Source organism: Pituophis catenifer, unplaced genomic scaffold (assembly GCF_029215685.1).
Source record: "Pituophis catenifer annectens isolate HBS135680 unplaced genomic scaffold, rPitCat1.0.hap2 SCAF_3, whole genome shotgun sequence".
Lineage (NCBI taxonomy): Eukaryota > Metazoa > Chordata > Lepidosauria > Squamata > Colubridae > Pituophis > Pituophis catenifer.
This window is the reverse complement of record NW_027256883.1, coordinates 61,870,012-61,892,488: the sequence shown is the minus strand read 5'-3', so window position 1 is coordinate 61,892,488 and position 22,477 is coordinate 61,870,012.

Below are 22,477 nucleotides of genomic sequence, written 5' to 3'. Positions count from 1 at the left end.
GGAACGACTGGCCCTCCAACCGCTCTCTAGGCGTCTTTTCCGGCGCTTCATCTCCCTCAGCTCCTCAGAGAACCAAGGAGCTAAGTGAGTTCGGTGCCGGGTCAGAGGCCGCAAAGGCACGACCCGGTCCAAAGCCCCGGCAGCCGCACTATCCCAGGCGGCCACCAGGTCATCAGCCGAGTCGTGAGCTAGAGTCTCAGGAAATGGCCCAAGCTCCATCTGGAACCTATCAGGGTCCATCAGGCGCCTGGGGCGGAACCACCTGGTCGGTTCCACCTCCCTGCGACAGGGTACGGCGGTCAGAAAGTCTAGTCGAAGGAGCGAGTGGTCAGACCATGACAAGGGTTCAATATCTACATCCCCTATATCAAGGCCACTCAACCACTGACCAGAGATGAAAACTAAGTCCAGAGTGTGTCCCCCCATATGAGTAGGGCCGTGAATTACTTGGGTCAGGTCCATGGCCGTCATGGAAGCCATGAACTCCCGAGCTACCTCAGATGTCTCACCGATGGATGGCAGGTTGAAATCCCCCATGACCACAAGTCTGGGGGTATCAGCCGCCACCTCGGCTATAACATTGAGGAGTTCGGGCAGGGTCGTTGCCACGTGGCAGGGAGCCAGGTACGTGATCAACAGACCCATCTGCACCCCACGACCCCACTTCACAAAAAGGGACTCACATCCGGCTATCTGAGGTACAGTGGTCTCCCTCGGATCAAGACCCTCTTTTAAAATGACCGCCACCCCCCCGCCCCTGCCCTGAGCTCTCGGCTGATGAAATGCACGGAAGCCTGATGGGCACATCTCCACGAGGGGAACTCCCCCCTCATGGCCCAACCAGGTCTCCGTGATGCCTGCCAGGTCCGCTCCCCCCTCCTGAATAAGATCACAAATGAGGGGGGCTTTATTTACTACGGACCTGGCATTACATAACATCAGCCGGAGACTCGGGCACTGAGACTCTAAGCAGCCTGGGGAATGGGAAGAGCTAAGGGGACCGGGGCACGCAATCGCTCGGAGATAGCGAGCACGTGCCCCCACCACATGATATGGCCCCCTGCTCCCGCCATACCTGCCCCTCCCACTCAGCGTGTTAATAGAGAAGCCCTCACTAGAGGGCATTCTAACAGTCCCCTTTCCCCCAGAGTCCGTACCCCCTACGGCACCATTAATACCTATATCCAGTAGGCCTCTAGGAGAATTTGCATCTTATGAAATGGTGTGATATGATAGCAGTGTTCTAATATCTAAGGGGCTGCCGCAAAGAAGAGATGGTCAATCTGTTCTCCAAAGCACTTGAAGGCAGGACAAGAAGCAATAGATGGAACCTAATTAAGGAGGGAACCAAGCAGCAGTGAAATCCAGCCGGATCTATCCGGCTTGCACAAACCGGTAGGGCCAGTGGTGGGAGGCTCCGCCAACCTGCCGGGACATCATTATGTCCCTTTTTTGACCCTCTGTGCTTGCGCAGAAGGCTCTGCACATGCGCAGAAGAGGCGCATGCGCAGAAGAGGCACATACACTCACATTTCCGAACTGGTAGCGAAGGTAAGTGCATTTCACCGCTGAAACCAACCTAGAACTAAGGAGAACAGCTAGAGCAATTAATCAGTGGAACGAGTTGCCTCCAGAAAGGCTCCAACACTGGAGGTTTTTAAGAAGACATTAGACAACCATTTGTCTGAAATGGTATAAGGTTTCCTGCTTGAGCAGAAGGTTAGACTAGAAGACCTCCAAGGTCCCTTCCAACTCTTTTATTCTGTTATTTTGTTAGATAATCCTTGATTTACTACCGTAGTTAGGACTAGAATTTCTGTTGGTGAGCAAGGACCTGTTAAATGAGTCATGCCTGATTTTGCAACTTTTTTTTTTTTTTTGCTCTGGTTGTTAAGCAAATCACTGCAGCTATTAAGTGAATCATGCAGTTGTTAAGCAAATCCATTGCTTTTGCTTGTTGGAAGCTGGCTGGGAAGGTCACAGATGGTGATCACACGATCCTGGGATGCTGCAGTCATTGTAAATACTTGCCGGTTGCCAAGTCCCCAAATGCAGCTCATGTGACTGTGAAGGTGCTGTGACAGTCGGAAGTGTGAGGACCGGTTGTAAGTCACTTCTTTCAGTGCTGTTGTAACTTTGAATAGTCACTAAGCCAAAGGTTATAAATCGAGGACTATCCCTATTATGCCACCTTTAGTAGGATACAGTCCTTCAACTAAAAGCTATTCTACCAAAAAGGTAACTATTAAATGATGATTGCGCAATTGTCTTTGCAGTACTGAACCATGAGTTAGAAGAAATATCCATCCGGTTCAGTCCCAAGCTGGGAGAAAGACACTGGAAACATGGAGGCTGATTGGAAAGATAGTTTAATGATGAACAGAACAACCAGCAGTCCTGGGTTCTGGTGCAGCTGAACACATGGAATTGAGAGTGGGGGATTTTTATATCTTTTCTGGGCTTTGTTCCTTTCCAAGAACATGCATTCTATTGGCTGTTGTCAGATTCCTATGGGGTCATGTAGGGGTTATGTAGGGGTCATAGCTGGTTCTATAGAAAGAAGAGGAAATGCAAATCCGAGGTCTGAGCTCCCAGGTTTGGTTGAAGTTTGGACTGCTCTGAGATGATGCAATGACTGAAATACCCTTAGGAGATTGTGTGATGTAGCGAGCTGTGTGTCTTCTGCTAAATGGTAGTGGGTTAATCCTATTATGTTCTGAAGGTTCATGTCCTGTTCTTAATCCCATTATCCATCTTTTGTTTTGTAGATAGGTTGGCCCAGTCTTTTTTAATGGGCACAAAATGTCTGCTTGGTGGTGGGGGGCGATTAAGAGTGAGTCTGCTTCCTGCCTCTAAAAAAACATGATTCTTTATTTCTCATTCAGGGAAATATAATATTCAGCCTTCTTAATATTCCTCAAAATATTTCATTCTTCTAGGAACGGGATAGGTGCTGACTTTCTACACATGTTTGCATTGAAAATGTAATCATTCTTCTCTGTGTTTTTCCAGATAGATGACCCCTGCTCTAGAAAAGCATTACCATGCTGGCAGACATTCAGTTCTGAAGGCCAGGGTATCAAGCAGCATCCGAGGCAAATTCCTAGGCATTGGGAAAGGTAAAGATTCCTTCAAACCAAATTCAGTTCTTGGGGACCTTGTACTTATTAGCCAACAATAAGGTAAGATTTGCTTTTTTCTTCTTCCAGGTCTAGTCTCCAGATAATCTCTTACCAGTCTAGTCTCCAGATAATCTCACATTCAAATGCTAACCAAATGTGGCACCAGTGGTGGGTTGCTCCCAGTTCTGTCCGGTTCTTACGAACCGGTAGTAAAAGTGTGGGAGGCTCTGCCCACCCGCTCAGACATCATAATCAGTGGTGGGTTCCTCCCGGTTTGGCCCGGTTCTCCCGAGCTGGTAGCGGTAACAATATGATGTCACCGAATCAGTTCTGGGGGCCCCGCACCCACCCATGTTAGTCTTACCTTTTATTTGGCCCGACTCCCAATCTATTGCTGCCTCCTGAGTCCCAGCTGATGGCTAGAGGGAAAAAAACTGTTTAAACTCTTGCCGCCGGGCTTCAAAGGGCTGCCTTACAGCTGATCAGTATTAAAAGAAAACAAATGAGTAGATCAGTGCCTGCAAAAATAAATGGGTAGACCAGTGCCTGCAAAAATACATGAGTAGATCAGTGCCTGCAAAAATACATGAGTAGATCAGTGCCTGCAAAAATACATGAGTAGATCAGTGCCTGCAAAAATAAATGGGTAGACCAGTGCCTGCAAAAAATAAATGGGTAGATCAGTACAGCTCTGCAAGCAGTTAAAAGCCTGGTAGACCAGTACCTCTGCTAAATCCTAAATAATTGTCACATGACCATCAAGCCATGCCCACAAAATAAGCCACGCCCACAGAACTGGTAGTAAAAAATTTTAGAACCCACCCCTGGTCATAATGGATGATCTGTGCATGCACAGAAGTGTGCGTGCACTCCCGTTGCAAACCATAGTAAAGGTAAGTAGAACCCACCCCTGTGCGGCACCCCTTACTTCCTTGGGATCAGCCAAGCTTCATTAAGTGCAGTTTACCTACTGTGAACTCCATGGTGCAATGGCATAGACCAAAAAGCTATTTAGAAGAAACTCATATGCAAAATCTTCATTTAATGCATTAAAGGACAAAGATTGAATTGCGCCATCCCCCAACCAGAGGTTTCCTTAACATTGCAAGCACTCTCCAGAAGCTGCAGAATGTAACAGGAATTATTTCTGCAATCCTGTTAATCTGAAGATCCAAACAGATTGGGAGTATTCTCAAAGAATAACTAGCAGGAAAAACTTGGGTGGGAACATTGCAGGCTCTATTTACATCATCATCATCATCATCATCATCATCATCATTTAATGGCCCCATAATCTCTTGCAGGATGGAGTCTTGGCAACTGAATGGAGCTAGCAGAGTGTTTTAATGGCCAGATGCCTTTCCTGTCGCCAATGTGGAGTTTTGTTCAGCAGATATATTCTCAATGTGCCCAGAGAGAGAACTATCTGCCTCTACCTAGGATCGAACTCACAGCCTCCTGATCGTGAGGTGAGAGCTACACCTCTAGACCACCACACAACTCCCTGCAGGTTCTATTTACATGGCCCACTTTAATTATAGACCAAAGCTGTTGTGGTGTTGAAAGGAAGAATAATACTTATTTCTAAAACTGAACATTCCCTTAGCAAAATACAGTATGTTCCATGCTTAGGGACAGATACGTTTGAAAATCAGGCAGGAAAATCTTTCCTGGATGAGGACTAGCTGGGTCCCTGGTTTAATCCAACATTTTAATTATGGTCCTTGTTTAATAAAAACAACTTCATTTCCCCTTTTCTAACCTTGTATATTCCATTGCCAAATTTTCTTATGAGCCAGGCCTAACCAGTTCAGAGAGATGACCTTCCTCACCTCATCAAGGAACAATGAGGGTGTGATTCACATTATTTTGTTTCAGGAGCATCTCCAAGCATGCAGAGAAGCCTCTCTTAGCTACTGGCAGGGCTGGAGAAGACCCGGAAGCCATGCAAAACAAAGCATCAAGAGAAAATATTTGTGCTATCATAATACAGTAATAAATAGGTCAGGTTTGAAATTTATTTCACATAGCATTTAATATGCAAAAGAAACTCTAACCTCACATGGATTTAGCTGGGTAATATATTGTCATGGTGGCTAAAATAACAAGCATATTTAGCTCAGCCTCACATAATATATTTACCATCCATAAAGATTTCTGGGCGCTGATTAAAGGTCAAAAGGTTAATGTTAAGTATTCTTTATTGTAATGCACACAGAAAATGTTCATCAATAAAGCATTGCTTTTTAAAAAAAAAATGTTTCTAGTGCGGTTAGGACAAATACAGTTTTGAGCACTGAAAATGTCTTCTCGTTTGCTGAGAAGTGGGTTATTAACAACTAACATATCATTTTCTTTCAGCTATTTGATTTCTCATTAATTGATTTAATGTAATAAATTAATTAGTATTGTCATTTTATTTGTTTTCACAGCTGCTTAGCTACAATGAATATTATTTTCTTAAATCGAGCCGTCATAAAGTGTTAATTATCGGTGTCTCTTTTAATAATAATTGTTCCTATGCTAGCAATAAAACCGTAAGAAAAAATTCAGTGTAAGAATTAAAAGAATATTAGACTGTTTCCACGCAAAGAGAAAATAATTTGAAACAGTAGTTTATTGTATATTCAACTACAAATTTTAATGCATGTTAATGTATTAATATATGTAGCTGAATATATACAATAAATTACTGTTTCATGTGATGAAAAGATGTTTAGTTATCTTAGTCCACAAACTCTCTTTGAGTTTCAATGCACTGCAGGAGGCAACATCCTGCATATTATCATGGTAAAACAAGGGCATATACAGCCACATTTTTAAGAGCCAACCAATTGAATACCTTAATTTTTAAAATATATATTTTGGTACAAGTTGTAGTTTTATTGTGGCTAAGCCTCTGTTCAGTCCTTTTATGTGATGCCAGAATCATGTTAGGAAGTATTAAAATACTTGTAACTAATTATGCAATTCATTCTTATATCCCCAAGGCTCAGTTGCCCTTCTTCCTAATTGCTGCTTTCTCAGAGCATATTAATTCTCTATTTTTAGGCTACAGCCTATTCCAGAATAGAAACTGTCTGCAGTAGGGGTAGGTATTGTGCAGCCTTAAGGTCTGGTGCGACTCTATGTCTAATTTCAAGTCCTTCATAAGAGATTAATTCAAACTTCAGGAAAGAATATCCCCATTGAAACCTGTTGTTGAGAAGATGGAAGAAGTGGCCGTCAGTAGCGGAAAGGAGATGAGTAGTTTAAAAGATGGGGATCTGATGAGCTATTCAATTTCATTGTACACATGTTGTGCATTGACAATAAAGGTTTGATTTGATTTATTGTTGCAGTGTTATAGTTAACTATTGAAGATCTCCCCCAAAAGGATGGGAAAGACAGTGAAAAAGAAGGAAGGAAAGGAAACATATAGCACTAGCAATAGCATTTAGACTTATATACCGCTTCATAGTGCTTTACAGCCCTCTCTAAGTGGTTTACGGAGTCAGCATATTGCCCCCAACAATCTGGATCCTCATTTTACCCACCTCGGAAGGATGGAAGGCTGAGTCAACCTTGAGCCTGGTGAGATTCCATCTGCCAAACTGCTGGCAGCCGGTGATCAGCAGAAGTAGCCTGCAGTACTGCATTCTAACCACTGCGCCACCATGACTCATATAACATGAAGTTATGCCTTGGTGCTTTATGGAAGAAGATAGACTGAAAGCACAGGAGTTTCAGGGCAAAAATAGGTACATTTTTTTCTTATTATGATTTAATAGAATATACATAGTTGGAAGGGACCTTGGAGGTCTTCTAGTCCAACCCCCTACTTAGACAAGAAACCAGTGATGGGATTCAAGTAATTTAACAACCGGTTCTCCTGAAGTGGTACGAACTGGCTAAATCCCACCACTGCAAGAAATCCTATACCATTTCAGACAAATGGTTGTCCAATCCCTTCTTAAAACCTTCCAGGGTTGGAGTATTCACAACTTCTGGAAGCAAGTTGTTTCAGATTAATTGTTCTGTCAAGTAATTTCTCCTTAGTTCCAGATTGCTTCTCTCCTTGATTAGTTTCCATCCATTGCTTTGAGTCCTACCTTCAGATGCTTTGGAGAATAGGTTGACCCCCCTCTTCTTTGTGGCAACCCCTTAGATATTGGAACACTGCTATCATCATCATCATCATTTAAGGGCAAGCATCTTTAATAGGTCCAAGTCAGTGGAATTGTAATTATGGGATACAACTGATGTTTTTAAATGATGAAACCCACCTTAAAAAAATCTTCAGTAGTAGCCTTTGGAATGGATATGACTGAGACTTATGTACCACTCCATAGTGCTGTATAGCACTCTCTGAGCGGTTTACAAATGTCAGCATATGGTCCCCAACAATCTGGGTCCTCATTTGACTGACCTCGAAAGGATGGAAGGATGGAGTCAACCTTGAGTCGATCAAATTCCTGGCAGTGGACAGAATTAGCCTGCAATACTGCATTCCAACCACTGCACCACCACAGCTCATATCACTGGGGTGATTGGAGTGTTAAGAAACTTGTTTAAATATAACAAGCATAATTTGTAGCTGTTTTTCATTTCAGGCAGTGAAAAGGGCAATGGGAAGCTTTCTTATTTTAGAATCATTTTCCCTACAAGTTACATTGCTCCTTCTTTCTTTTCCCCCTCCTCCCATTTCATTTAACAAAACAGCTTGAAGGTTTTATTTTTCCAAACTCTCAACCTTGATTATATACTTACGTAACTGACACAGCAGATTATTTTTATGGCAGGTGTTGTATGATTTGTAGTTTTGCAGAGAATTGGGGACAACAGAGATATTTCCATTTGTGTTGAGGATCTAAACCTGTGTTTACTGAAATCAGTAGGAGGTTTTCCATCAACCTGAGTAAAGGAGAGGTAAAAATAGAAATTGGCCCTTGCTTTTCTGAAAGTACTATGCCCGAATACTCTGTTGGTTAACAGAAGACGATGAATAATTACTATCAACCTCTCCCCTTTTTATTATCCATAGCAAATAAAAATGCCTCACATTTATTATTGTAAAAAGTGTGAAAAAAGGCATTTTGGTTTACAGTAATTTCCTCTCTATTTTTTTTAATCTATCTATCAATCGGTCATCTCTAGGTGATAACCAATACGCTTCTGAAATAAATTCATTTTTAAAAGTCGCCTGCCAGTTTGCTACAGCTCTTTTCCTACCCAGGCAGGCACCAGAGGATTTCAGTACCAAATTTTATCTCCCTCTCCTGCCTCCCAGTTCAGACACCACTGTACTTCCTCTGAAGCTTTGGGAACATATCTCTGAAGTGATCACAGCCGTAAATTGCTTGCGCTTGTCGGTTGATTGTGAAGGGAAGAGGGTGGTTAAAAGGTAGAAACTGAAGAACTCTATTTATCCAAAGCTAGCAAGATTAAGTGGCGCTGGAAAGGGATGGGGCTGAGTCACCCTTTGACCAGCAACCTCCAGTCTTGACCTTGAATTTGACCCTCGCCATGGTTCACTTCCACTTTGGTGAGAGGGAAATCGCCCTTAGGCAGTTTTATCTCTGCCTGGATTGGGAGAGACAATCAGCTGTAACACAGAGCTAGCTACAGCTCCCTGGTAAGTTTTATTAGGAATCTGGTGTGCGGCTTCACAGTAGAAACAGTTGTTACCTGTTAGTGTAAAGCAACATTTTATAAAAGTGATTGTGGTTCCTTCCTGGAGTGGTGTGGTGGCCTAGAGGTGGAGCTCTCGCCTCACAATCAGGAGGCTGTGAGTTCAATCCTAGGTAAAGGCAGATATTTTTCTCTCTGGGCACGTTGAGAATGTATCTGCTGAATATAACTCCGCATTAGCAACAGGAAGGGCATCCAGCCAGTAAACATTCAGCTCCATTCAGTTGCCCAGACTCCACCCCGCAAGGGATTATGAGGTCATTAAAAGAAGATGATGATGATTGTGGTTTCCTCTTCCCTTACCACCTTAACCAAGTGCTACTCTGCCCAATAGAGCTGATTTGCTTATAGGTATGGCCACATTCTGGAACAACCAGGTGACCATGACCAAGTGATTATGGGCTAATATGTAAGCTTTTCATACATTATGGGGACAGCACAAGATCAATCTCAGGAAAAACAAAGGTGCATTTGAGCTGAAACACACAAAGTGGACCTGTTACCTTGTGCATCAGCTGCTTAATTTATTTATGCTCTTGTGCTACCTGTGTATGACTGGGTCTGAAGAAGCATATAGCTAGTTGAGAGAGAAATAAAATAACAGTTTTTGTATTTCTGTTTAATCGCCATGTTATATATATGTGCAAGAAGCATTGCTGTTGCATTTTAACTGAATAACATACATACATAGACGGAGATGAAAAGTTTGTAGAACTCCAGCTCCTAAGTCCCCAACAGCTCATCAATTAGCTAATTAATTAATTAAAATGTTAATTCATTGAACTGCTTACCACCAGAGGTTGTGGTTGCTTCATCACTGGAGGTTTTAAAGAAGAGATTGGATGTCATTTGTTTGGAATGGTATAGGGCTCCTGTTTGGATCCTGTTTGGGTTGGACTAGAAGATCTCCAAGGTTCCTTCCAACTTTACTAATTATTCTGCATTCTATGTTTATTATTGTACCAGAAATTATAAAGTGAGTTTCACTACTGATGGACTCTGGTGCCTTCCAGATTGAAGAGGAGGGAATCTGGAAAACACCAAATGGGGTTCGCTCATGATTCTCAACAGCCAGCTTATTCAATAAAACTATGCGGGGGGCTCAATTTCTATGTCGTAAGTAATTGTATTTGGTGGAAGGGATGTTTATTTTTAATGGGATTTTTTTATTGCCACAGAGAGCTGAAGTGAACATGGTATGCACTTAAAATAAATCCACTAAAGTCACTGTAACATCTTTGCCTCATGCCTGCATCTATTCTGCTTTCCTTTCACAGGAAAAATAACATGTTAAACAATGTTCTGAAAATGATAATTTTAATAAATAAAATTATTTTTGAAGCTATATGTCTGGAATCCATTTCCCTGTTTTTATGACTTTTCCAGTAATGATATAGATGCTGACAGTTAATGATCTATTAGGACAATGCCACATAGTGTTTTACCTTTTTATTTACCTGGCAATTTTGATCAGAAATTCAAAATTTGCTTTACTTGATATGCTAAAACCATGTGTGTAATAAAATGTGTACTTGGGCATTACGTTTATCAATTGAATGTAGCAGCTATTACATAGGTGACATGAAGAAAGTCCATCTCAGTGTAGCATTGTGCTGATCTTTCAGTCTGACAATTTTGGTATTATTTATAAAGCTCTGATAGTTTACCAGACTTTCGGGCTTTTCACCTCAAAAGTCGATAATCCTGATTCTGCAGACACAGTTGTGCAGTTAATATTAAAATGAAATAAATGATCTGATAGAAAAATAGCTGCTATTTCTACTTGTAGTAACCTCAGAACTCAAGACAATGTTAATACATAATTTATGTGTGAAGTGGGATACTTTAAGAAAGCATGATGAAAAAGGGCAGCACATACGATTGTATATTATTTATTTTGGTTTATTCCCCCGAATGCTATAACCAAAGGTGCACAGCATTCTGCACATCATATAGACAAGAAAGGACAAAATGATGTTTCAAACTGCTGGGGGGTATTGTGTTAGTCCGTGACAGTACTGAACCTTGTGCTTTGATACACAAATGCTAAGATTAAATTAGATATTCAGTTATCCAGCTGTCCCAGGTTTTCAGCTCTTTTTCAGTGGTAGCAGAATTCTGTATCTATGATGTGAGCATTATATGCAGTGGTGGGTTTCTACCAGTTCACCCCAGTTCAGGTGACCCGGTAGTGGCGGTGGCGGGAGGCTCCACCCACCCACCCGGACATCATCACGAATGCTGCATGTGCTCCCAGTTCCGAACTGGTAGCGAAGGTAAGTGGAACCCACTACTGATTATGTGCCTTTTTTTCCATACAGGATTGGTTCCGAAATAAACAGGTAACAGAACAAGTGGTAAGACCGCAACTTTATTCATGATTTAGTCTACTTCCATTTTTTTAAAAAAAGAATTACCTGAAGCAATGGAACTACATTTTGGCCAAGCAAGCTACTTTTCATTTATTGTCAAGGAAAATGTGCTCAATTCTGACTCCTGTGCTGTTTGCCATTAGATAATAGACATACAAACTTCTGGCTATTTGGACTTTGCAGTCTTTCATTCCCCAGGGGGGAAAAGCATTGATCTTTTTCATCAGAACATACGTCAAAAAGTAGTTGCAAAATATCCATGATGTCCAGCATTCTATACCCTTAGGGGACTTTAGGTGAATAGGGAGATTGATTTTTTTTTTAAAAAAAAAAAAACTTTTTAGGGTGAATATATATATGTATTTCTCCTTTTGACAGCATTTGATTCTATCACTTATAATAATGTGATAAAACAGACCCTGTGAAATGGTAAAAATATAAAAGAATCAAATTTCAACCTTTCCCAATCGGGGAGTTAAAAATCCTGAGTTTTCATCACTGCATAAAACGAACTTGTAAGTTGTTTGAGAGACTTAACCTCTGTTCCTGAAATTCTCCTGTTTCTCATAAAGAAAAGATATCAATTGTACAAACATCTAGAGGGAGGGCTACAGAACTATCAGAGATAGCCTATGGGTTAATTGAGGCTACAGGTTGAACATACATGTGCACACGGTACCTTTCCATTTGTTGCTGGGCTAGAATCCAAGAAAAACAATACTGTAGTTCAGGTCAAAGAAATCTATCTTCCATATGTTCAAGCAAATAGCAAGAAAATAATGGCATATCTTTGAGACGGTGCTGAATACATTTGGATGCTGCCATGCCTTTTCTGACTACCTTGTTATCAACAAGCAGGCCAAGGGAAAGCTTCTTTACTAAACAAAATCATTGACATTTGGGGAATATTTTATAGAATTCAGTGTGCTGTTTTGGCTCTCCCAAGATTTTAAATAGATCTGAACTGAATGATACAATAGTTTCTGAACTATAGGTTTGTGAACACCTTTGACCAGGGTCCATGGGTCCATGTGCAGCACTCAAGTTTTCTTTTGATAGCCTTTGAAAAAAGCTGTATTGTTACTGCCAAAATCTCTTCCCATAGCAGTTTAATTGCCATTTTGAATAGGGAAATACATGAACCATGTAAAATAAGCCCTAAATAAATTATCTGCTGTATTTGAGATTTATCTCAAATAAATCTCTGGAATCATCAGCCATGTATATGTGGCCTGGTTATTTTGGAGCTTTCCACTTGGAACAGTGGTGAAATGCAGCCGGTTCTATCCGGCTTGGGCGAACAGGTAGTGCCGACGGCGGGAGGCTCTGCCCACCCACCTGGACATCATCATATCCCATTTTTGATGCTCTGTGCATGTGCAGAAAGTCCTGCGCATGCACAGAGGGATCATGTGTGAGCAAAGCGAGTAGCGAACCAGTAGCAAAGGTAAGTGGATTTTACCCCTGACCTGGAAGTATTTTATATGGTCTATTCACCAAAGCATTGGCCGATTATAACTTATACAATGGGGAAAAAATACTGCTGTCTTTTGGGTGAATATTTGAGGAGCAGGAGTAAGCAGATAAATGGGTACGTTCTGAAGTTTGTTTGTTTGTCTAGCCTGCTTAAAGTTGTACTTTCAAAAAGTCAACCTTGTTTCTTCCTTTTATTCCCAATCAGAATTCTTAAAATGACTCCAGATGAGTGTATGTCTGTATATGTCACCCTTATTAACATGCAATAAAACCAGTGGTGAAATCCAATTTTTTTTCACAACCAGTTCTGTGGGCGTGGCTTGATGGGCATGGCAGGGGAAGGATACGACAAAATCTCCATTCCCTCCCCACTCCTGGGGGAAGGATATTGCAAAATCTCCATTCCCACCCACTCTGGGACCAACCAGAGGTGGTATTTGCCAGTTCTCTGAACTGCTCAAAATTTCTGCTACCAGTTCTCCAGAATCTGTCAGAACCTGCTGGATTTCACTCCTGAATAAAACCTATTTTCTTAGACTCCCATTTTCTAGAAAACTGTGAATGTCCAATGACAAGCAGTCCTCCTTCCTAACTGAAATATTTGTTCCTTCCTCTGCATATTAACAAGAACAAAGACAAATTGTTTGGATTTGATTCAGTTAAGTGCAGCCTTGGCTCTATGTGCCATTGGTTCAATGTGGCTTAGTTATGCAAAGTTTTGCATAGGATGGGAATGTCAGAGAAACTGAGTTCTACAAATGGTGCAATATTTTTGGCTAAGTCTTTTTAATTCAAACTACTTTACCTAGACACGGCTATCTACTAAATATTCAGCAATACAATTATCTGAAGAATAAATTCAACCTCCCTTAACATTGTCACTTATTTTGTTTTGCATATCTTAAATATCAAGCTTTTGGCAATTTTACAATTATTCCGATTATTTGATTTTTTGGCTAGCCATAAAAATATAGCTTTTCTATACTAACATTAAAAATGGATTAAGGGAGTATAGAAGTATTTCATGATAATCCAAAACAAGTAGTCTTATGTATTTCAGATATGCCTTCTAACATTAATATAACACTAACATTGAACCCAAATCTATTCCATGTACTGATTTCATCACTAATACGGAAATCAGCCAGTCAACTATGTTTTTAGAATATATCTATTGCTGTTGATGATAATGATGTTCTTATTATATTTGTAATCATATGTAGCCAATTCACATCACAGACAATAAAAGAAAAATTACACGCTCCCCCAATCTGGAGTCCTTCACCGAGTTGTATTCCAACACACTATAACTCCATAATAACCACCCAACCTCTCTAGAAACGCAGTCCAGTGGTTCTGAAAACCAGCAGGTGGAAAAAAGACTCTAGCTGTATCAGACAGATCTTTGATTATCATCCATTCACTTTTTTAATGATCAACAGTTCTACTGAAGTACATTATCTCACTCAGATTAGGCAAGCTGGATAGCCAATAGAAGTTTTGCTCTTATATAACTGCTGTCTGATCTTGGTATATGGTAAGATTTCCTCTTTATAGCAAAAGTTCCCTTCAAACTATTGGTTAGAATATTGGCGTATTGTCAAAACAGGCTGTACTATTGTACATAGTTAGGCAGTTGTGTCAGATACAAGATTAGAACATAAGAATATAAAAGAGCCATGGTAGATGTGCTGATGTTCTCTATGAGTGGAGCAAAATACTATCACTATATTTTCTGTCTGACATATAGTGACAGAATGCCAAAACAGAGCTTATAATGGAGATTTTGTTGCCAAGTGGCACGGTGGCCTAAAGGTGGAACTCTCGCCTCACAATCAGGAGACTGTGAGTTTGATCATAGGTAGTGGCAGATATTTCTTTCTCTAGGTGCAATGAGTTATTCTCTGCTGTGAACACCATGTAGGCACCAGGAAGAGCATCTGGCCAATAAATACTTGATCTCAGTGATGGGTTTCAAATTTTTTTACTACTGGTTCTGTGGGCATGGCTTGGTGGGCGTGGTGTAGCTTGGTGGGCATGGCAGGAGAAGGATACTGTAAAATCTCCATTCCCACCCCAATCCAGGGGAAAGTTACTGCAAAATCCGAATTTTTCTCCCCATCAGCTGGGACTTGGGAGGCAGAGAATAGATGTGGGTGGGGCCAGTCAGAATTTTTACTACTGGTTCTTCGAACTACTCAAAATTTATGCTACCGGTTCTCCAGAACTGGTCAGAACTTGCTGAAACCGATCTCTGCTTGACCTGTATCTGTAATCTAGACATATGTTTATAATATTTTAGTTTTTAGATTTAATATTTAATATTTTATCTCTTGTAGTGTTTATCTAAATGTGATATGTATGTGCCATAAATTAATAAGCAGGGCCCTGTTGGATCAGGCCCCTGGCCTATCTAGTCCAGCAATCTGTTCACACAATGGCCAACCAACTGCACTAGGTTCCCATCAGACAGTGTTCAGAGTCACATTGCTATTATGGCTAATAGCCATTGATCCCTATGACTTCTATGATTTGGTTCAAACCATTTTGGAAGCCAGCCAAACTGTCAGTTAGCACCACATCTTGTGGTAGTGAATTCCAAAGCTGAATTACGTGTTGTAAGAAAAAATGAGAGCCAGTGCTTCAGGGACTGCTTTTTAGGCTGTGTCCTTCCATCCCTTAGCGACCTTCAGATGGGTTTGAGGATACTATCTTAGTGCCAGGTGTAATAAATTCTGCAGATACTGGTCAGCAACTGTAGAAGGTGCCTCCACTCCCAAGTTCCATCCTTGTCCTTTGCCATGGGCAACAAAATGACAATCACTGATAAGCCCATCAGAGCTGGTAATGATAACCCTTTGCTACATCTGCTAACCAACTCTGGATGTCCCCCACCCAGACTGGAGAGTGGAGGGTAAAAACTGCACCATTATATTATAGTTGTTTGCAATCTAATTTACCAGGCCAATGGACAGCCACAGTGATCTAATTCCCAATATACCACAGGACTGAGGTAAAGCACAAATCATCTTAGAGGATACAATAATTTCATTTCAATTGATCAGTTTGTCAGATAGTATCCTTAAGTGAAGAGGTGGTAAATAGGTAAGGAAAATTAGGTTCCAAAGACGACAGTGTTCTCTTAAATTCAGGGGTTGTTGGTCTGTTTTTGTTTTGGGGTTTGCCCTGCCTTGCAGCCCTCCTGAAGCCCTCTGCCTTGTCCTCAAGCTGCTTAGGACCTACCTAGTTGCTTTTACTGTACTCCATCAAAGCCTGGTCTTTGCAGACCAGAGAATAAAATACTGCAGTTTCTCCCATTGACTGACTGAAATAAAATAATCTATGATGCATGAACAAGTCTAAATGAAATAATAATATCCTTAGCAGTGAAAAACGGATTGGTAATACAGTAATTGAGCAGATTTATTGCCATCTCCTTGAGCTAGCCTGCTGAAACAGCCTGCTATTTTATTTAATCTCATATCAGAGGAATTACTGGCTGGTAATCCATTGTTAAACATCATTTAGAATGATGGATGAAAATGTCAGCTTTTCCAACATAATCAATTCATATCTCATTAGCACATATTATTTATGATTCTCATAATGGGACCTGCAGGGGCCTCCAGGGGGAAATGGAGACCTCAGCTGTTGTTGAAATGAGATGAGATATACTGTAGCTTATGAGTTAATAACTGCATATAAAAATACTTCCCCACCATATTGATTGTCCTTACCATTTTACAAATGAACTGAGCTACATAGCAGAGCTTCCCTCTGCTATGTAGATGGCAGGTCTTCCTACATTCACACACCCCAAGCTGATTAGGAAGGCGGTTTTAAAGAATAACTTTCAGGCAGAAGGAATTTGAAAAAGGGAGAAAAAAATCTCATTGAAAGTGAAACAATAAGAAACACTTTACTGCTCTGTTGCTGTTTGTTAAGGACTTAGGGCTTTTTTCTCCTCCAGTACCTATGAAGACAAATCGACATATTTCTTTAGCTTCAGCCGAGTTGCATTTTCGGGATACTTTCCAGTGCAAGCCGCTCAAAGCCCAATGAAAAGTAAACCTTAATGTAGTTGATGGTGCAGCCGTAATCATGGTCACAATGTCAACTGCTGCCTCAATTAAACTACGTTTGAGAATCATTTTATGCTTCAGCTCATAAACATCAATAAAGGAAAATGAGTAATAAATGACTGTCTAGAGTACAAAAGACCAGCTCATATTTCAGATGAAAATGAAGACAAAATGTAGCTTTTATTTGCCTGTGGAATTCCCATTAACTGCATCACTGGCAGGAGGGGGCCAGGATCAATAGTTGGCCCGTCGCGGAAAACAGTTCCCGGCTGTTCAGCAGCCAACGCAAAAGGAAAAGTGTCATATTGTGATCTTTATCAGGTAATCTTCATTACACCAGACCAATGATATATGTACGGACTGGTCAGCTAGGGGCGCTTCTAATTCTTGGGTCTATTTGTGTCCTGAAGTGCAGAGAGCTCACAAATTATTTGTTTACAACCATGAAAAAAAAATACCCTTTCAGTGTTCATCTCCTTTATTCTTTTACAGCTAATCCATAACTAGAAAGTTTCTCTCAAGACTACTTGATCCAACTGGATTTTTCCAGGCAGTGATGTTTTAAAACTTATCTTAAAGGACAAAAAAGAAGAAGAAGAAGAAGGAGAAGGAGAAGGAGAAGGAGAAGGAGAAGGAGAAGGAGAAGGAGAGGGAGAGGGAGAGGGAGAAGGAGAAGGAGAAGGAGAAGGAGAAGGAGAAGGAGAAGGAGAAGGAGAAGGAGAAGGAGAAGGAGAAGGAGAAGGAGAAGGAGAGGAGGAGGAAGAGGAGGAGGAGGAACCCTACTACTTCTCACCTCTCCCCACTGCTTTAGGTTGTGTATGAACGAAAGATTTACAGTCTGATTTTTTTCTGGTTTGTTTGTTTGTTTGTTTGTTTGTTTGTTTGTTTGTTTTTTGTTCTCCTTTTCAGTTTATTTGGACAAAGAAAAACATTGGGCTTGTGATAAAAAGAGCAAATCTACCGATGGACAATTTTGACACAGGGCAGCTGTTCCAGCACATTTCTTGAACTCAGGGAAACTCAAGACAAATGAAACGTTGAAATACATTTCATTTCATTTTATGTGAATGTCATCATCAGGGTCTGGACCACCAAATGATAGGAAGGGATACACTACCACCAGGGGTGGGTTCTACTTACCTTTACTACCGGTTTGCAATGGGGCCATGCATGTGCCCTTGCTTTGCTCACGTGCGCGCGCGCTCTTCTGCACATGCACAGAAGCATTTTGATGACGTTGGGGTCAGTGGGCGGAGCCTCCCGCTGATTTTACTACCAGTTCTATAGAACCGGTGCGAACTGGGGGCAACCCACCATTGACTACCACTATAAAGATGTTGAGAGGGTAAACAGAAAAAGAGTAAAGGGTAGGATTAAAAGAAAAGGGATGCTGTGGCTCAATGGCTAAGACACTGAGCTTGTCGATCGAAAGTTTCGCAGTTCAGCAATTCAAATCCCTAGTGCCGCATAACGGGGTGAGCTCCCGTTACTTGTCTCAGCTTCTGCCAACCTAGCTGTTTGAAAGCATGTAGAAAAATAGGGACCATCTTTGGTGGGAAGGTAACAGCATTCCATGCGCCTTTGGTGTTTAGTCATGCAGGCCACATAACTACGGAGACATCTTCAGACAGCGCTGGCTCTTCAGCTTTGAAACAGGGATGAGTACCACCCCCTAGAGTCAGAAACAACTAGCGCATGTGCGAGGGGAACCTTTACCTTTACTTTACCTTAAAGGAACAGAGGGGGGAGGAGGTACATTAAAGTCTGTTATGGTACTTATATGAAACACAAGTCTACCCAACTGTATGCTTCATCATTTTCATCTGCTGCAACATTAAAATATAACTATTATTTTCACTATAGTCGTTATCAAGCTGGATTTGAATGTTGTGAGAGATTTTTTTTTCCCCTGCTTGTGATTTGCAACTTTTTTTGCTGGATTTTGGCATTTACTTCTGGTTGATGGCAAAAAAAAAACAAAAAAAAAACCACCCACTGGGGAAAATGGATTCATTTAATGACCATGGTCTTTGCTTAATGAACACAATGTTCATTGAACAACCCTGGGGTTTGCTTAACAACCCTTATAAAAAATGTCCAAAAATCAGGTCAGGTCACAGGATGGCTTAATTTATGACTGCCTAAACTTACAACTATAATTCTGGATTCAATTACCGTCGTAAGTTGAGGACTACCTATACCTGCCTTGTTAAAAGTGAGAGATTAAATGTCAATCTTTTGAAATGCTTATGGAGAAAGGCCCAAGGCTCTAGGCATCTTTGTGTAGTCCTATAGGTTGCATATTTCCTCAAGAAAACAGCTCTGATAAATGTTTTGGAGATGTTTGTGGCTGGGCATAAGTGTTTAAAAGTGCTTACCACTATTGTTAACATGATGATGTATATTTCTGCACTTTAAATTAAACTAAACCTAAATGAGAATTAGTCCTTTGAATGGTGTTAAATAAATGTGCTCTCAGTTTATGGTCACTCAACCACACACTCACAGGCCTGGAAAATTGCCACACTCAGTCCCAAATCAATTGAACACAGAGGCACAAGAGGTTCTTTAAAGTACACAGAGACCCAGTGCATTTAAAATAACAGCAAACTTTTACTGATATATTTTTGCTCTTACACACACATTCACGCATCCACACTTACCCAGCGTCCACTATTAGACTGCCAGACACTAGCCAAAGGGACCGAAGCCACCAAATCTGGGGTCCAAAAAAAGACTCAAAGGACTGGGTTGGTTTCAGGACCTCTTTTTATCCCCCAGAGTTGGTGTGGAAGAACTTCCCATGCAGGCTCAACTCCTTTGTGAGTGAGACTTGGGGAGGGGCTTGCCAGGTGCTCAGGCCCAACTTTTGTCTTTTTGTTCCCTTAACAACATGGTTCCTTTCCCTGAAGGAGCTTTTCTTGGCTTTTGTCCACTCTGCTTACATGCCTTTGCCAATTTTAGATATGGCGGCTTTGGTCTAGTCTCACAATGGCACAATGAAATGAATACCACAGCATTCTTTAGGCTGGCTATCATACAGAGTGCATAGGGCTGACGCATCTGACAATAGCTGAAGGTTATCTAATGTTTCTGATCACAATATGGCTTTGCTTCTAAGCAGGCACATCCCAAGTAGCCATCAATCAATTAAGTTCAACAGAGCTGTCAGAGCTTTGTACTTAAAAAAAAAAAAATTCTCAATCATACCCAGGCAAGAATCAGGGCAGAGGCCTACATTTTCATTTATGTTCGAAACAAACATTTCTCCAATGAAAAATATTGAAATACAAGTATTTACTGCCGTTTTTGGCACATATAAATTAAATGAGCATTAAGTTCTCCACCCCTTTTTGCACTTAGTGGATGTATAGTTTTTAATATTGGAATGAAAGTATGGGTAGCTATCCTTTTTTCATGGTAGCAGCTATCAATAACATGTACGTAATACATTTAGTGAAAGGTTTATTAATTTAATGTTGTATGAGGGATCATACAATGCTTTTAGCAAATTTCCAATGACTCATAAAAACAATAAATCAACATATTTCTGATCAATGAAGTCCTACTGTCAGGTTGTAGAGTCAGCTGTTTAGCATTTCCTTCCTGATGTCTATACAGTAAAGATGATAGACAGGAGGTTAAATGAGAAAAAGCAGGCATGAACACTTGCTGAAAGCTTCGTGTCTGGGATCACCAGTTGAGGATAATGGATAGCAATCAAAAGGTAAGATCTCCTTCATGCTTGAAATGACTCCTGGTGACTTCATGGACATGACCATCTATGTACTTTAGCTTGATAGCAATAAGGAAGTAGTTTGTCACTGTCTTGATTCTAAAATAGCCAGTTGCTATTTTGACTCCTCAGCCTAGACTATAGACCTATGTTGCCAATCCTTCTGGATTACATTTATAAAGCAAAGCAATTTTCACTAAAAATGGATTACACTGTATTGAGAAATCAGCTCTACTGGATTGCCTGTCTTGCTAAATGGATCCCATTTCAATGGTCAGCTTTGGAACTTGTAAGTTTGAGAACTGATACTTCTATTTGATATAGAATAGAATAGAATAGAATAGAATAGAGTAGAGTAGAGTAGAGTAGAGTAGAGTAGAGTAGAGTAGAGTAGAGTAGAGTAGAGTAGAATAGAATAGAATAGAATAGAATAGAATAGAATAGAATAGAATAGAATAGAATAGAATAGAATAGAATAGAATAGCAGAGTTGGAAGGGACCTTGGAGGTCTTCTAGTCCAACCCACTGCTTAAGTAGGAAACTCTATACCATTTCAGACAAATGGTTATCCAATCTCTTCTTTAAAACTTCCAATGTTGGAGCATTTACTAATTCTGGAGGCATTTGTTTTCTTCTTCTATCTCCTTCTTTTGAATCTGTGTGTATGTTCTGCAATTTAGAAGTTTGTCGGAGAGTCAAGTTAGAGCATGATACCTATCATGGTATATGATCTTCTGTGTTATGTGACAGTCAAATTATATGAACAAGCATGAGCTTTTGAAATTCCTGGTTTGTAATTTAGAAGGTAAGCTTTAAGGCAAGTTCAGTTATGTTTATTGTTAATTAATACAGGAGTAATTTTCACTCAAGATTAAAAGTATTTCAGATAAATAAAACATACTATCCAAGTGCTTTTATGTCAAAGTGAGAGGAACATTTCAAAATAATTCCATCTCAGGATTTCTCTTTGTATCTTTAAACAAAGCAGTGATAAATGTTTTCAGATGAAAATAAATAAATAAAAGATTTTGGGGCAATTTGTAAAAAATATTTGTGACATATTCTATTATAAGAATAAGTAATGAATTCCAGAGAGAGTTAGGGTTAGGGTTAGAGTTAGAGTTAGAGAGGTGATGAGATATATTGTCATTATAAATAGCATTTAAGAGATGTAATCTTGATAATTTTAATTACTTCCAACATTGTATAAAGCTGATATGACCATCCTAACTCTTAGAGATATTAATCTAATAATATCATGGGATATTAATAAACTGAGGACTAGTGGACAAATTGGGAATTTTGATCATGAAATGGGCATAGCCTGCTATAAAATGTCAATTTACCTGAAGCAAAAACTAGCTATCACCACCCCTCCAACTTCCCACAATTGCATCTACCATTCCATTTTATTTTATTTTATTTTACTTTTCTGGGCAAATGCATGTTCCCTTTTAGAGGATTGTGATTTTTATTTAGTATTTATTTGTTTTATTTATTAAATTTATATGTCACTATCTCACTGTTGAGTAACTCTGGACTCTATTTGGATCGAGGCTGTAAATAAAATCCATAAATATGATTAATTTATTTTTCTCATAACTTTCAAATCATACCATTATACTGCAGTGCAAATCAAAAGTGTTTCTGCATTTTGTCACGGCCAAAGACAAAATAAGAGAGAGAGGAATTATTTTGAGTCTATTGGAATTTTCTTATTAAGTTGCCCAGCTGTAGAGACATATGTGTACTGCATCCATAAATCTGTGACACAGGAACAGCTGTTTCACCTATTTTGCATTTTGGAGACTACACAATTTAGGAACTTTGCAGAGTAATAAGAGAAAGAGTATTTAAACACAGTATCGTTGAGCATCTGGAAAATGCTCTCAGATTTCCTCTAGAAATCTATGGGTAACTGATAGATGATGGATGGATGGATGGATGGATAGATAGATAGATAGATAGATAGATAGATAGATAGATAGATAGATGATAAATGGATGGATGGATGAGTGG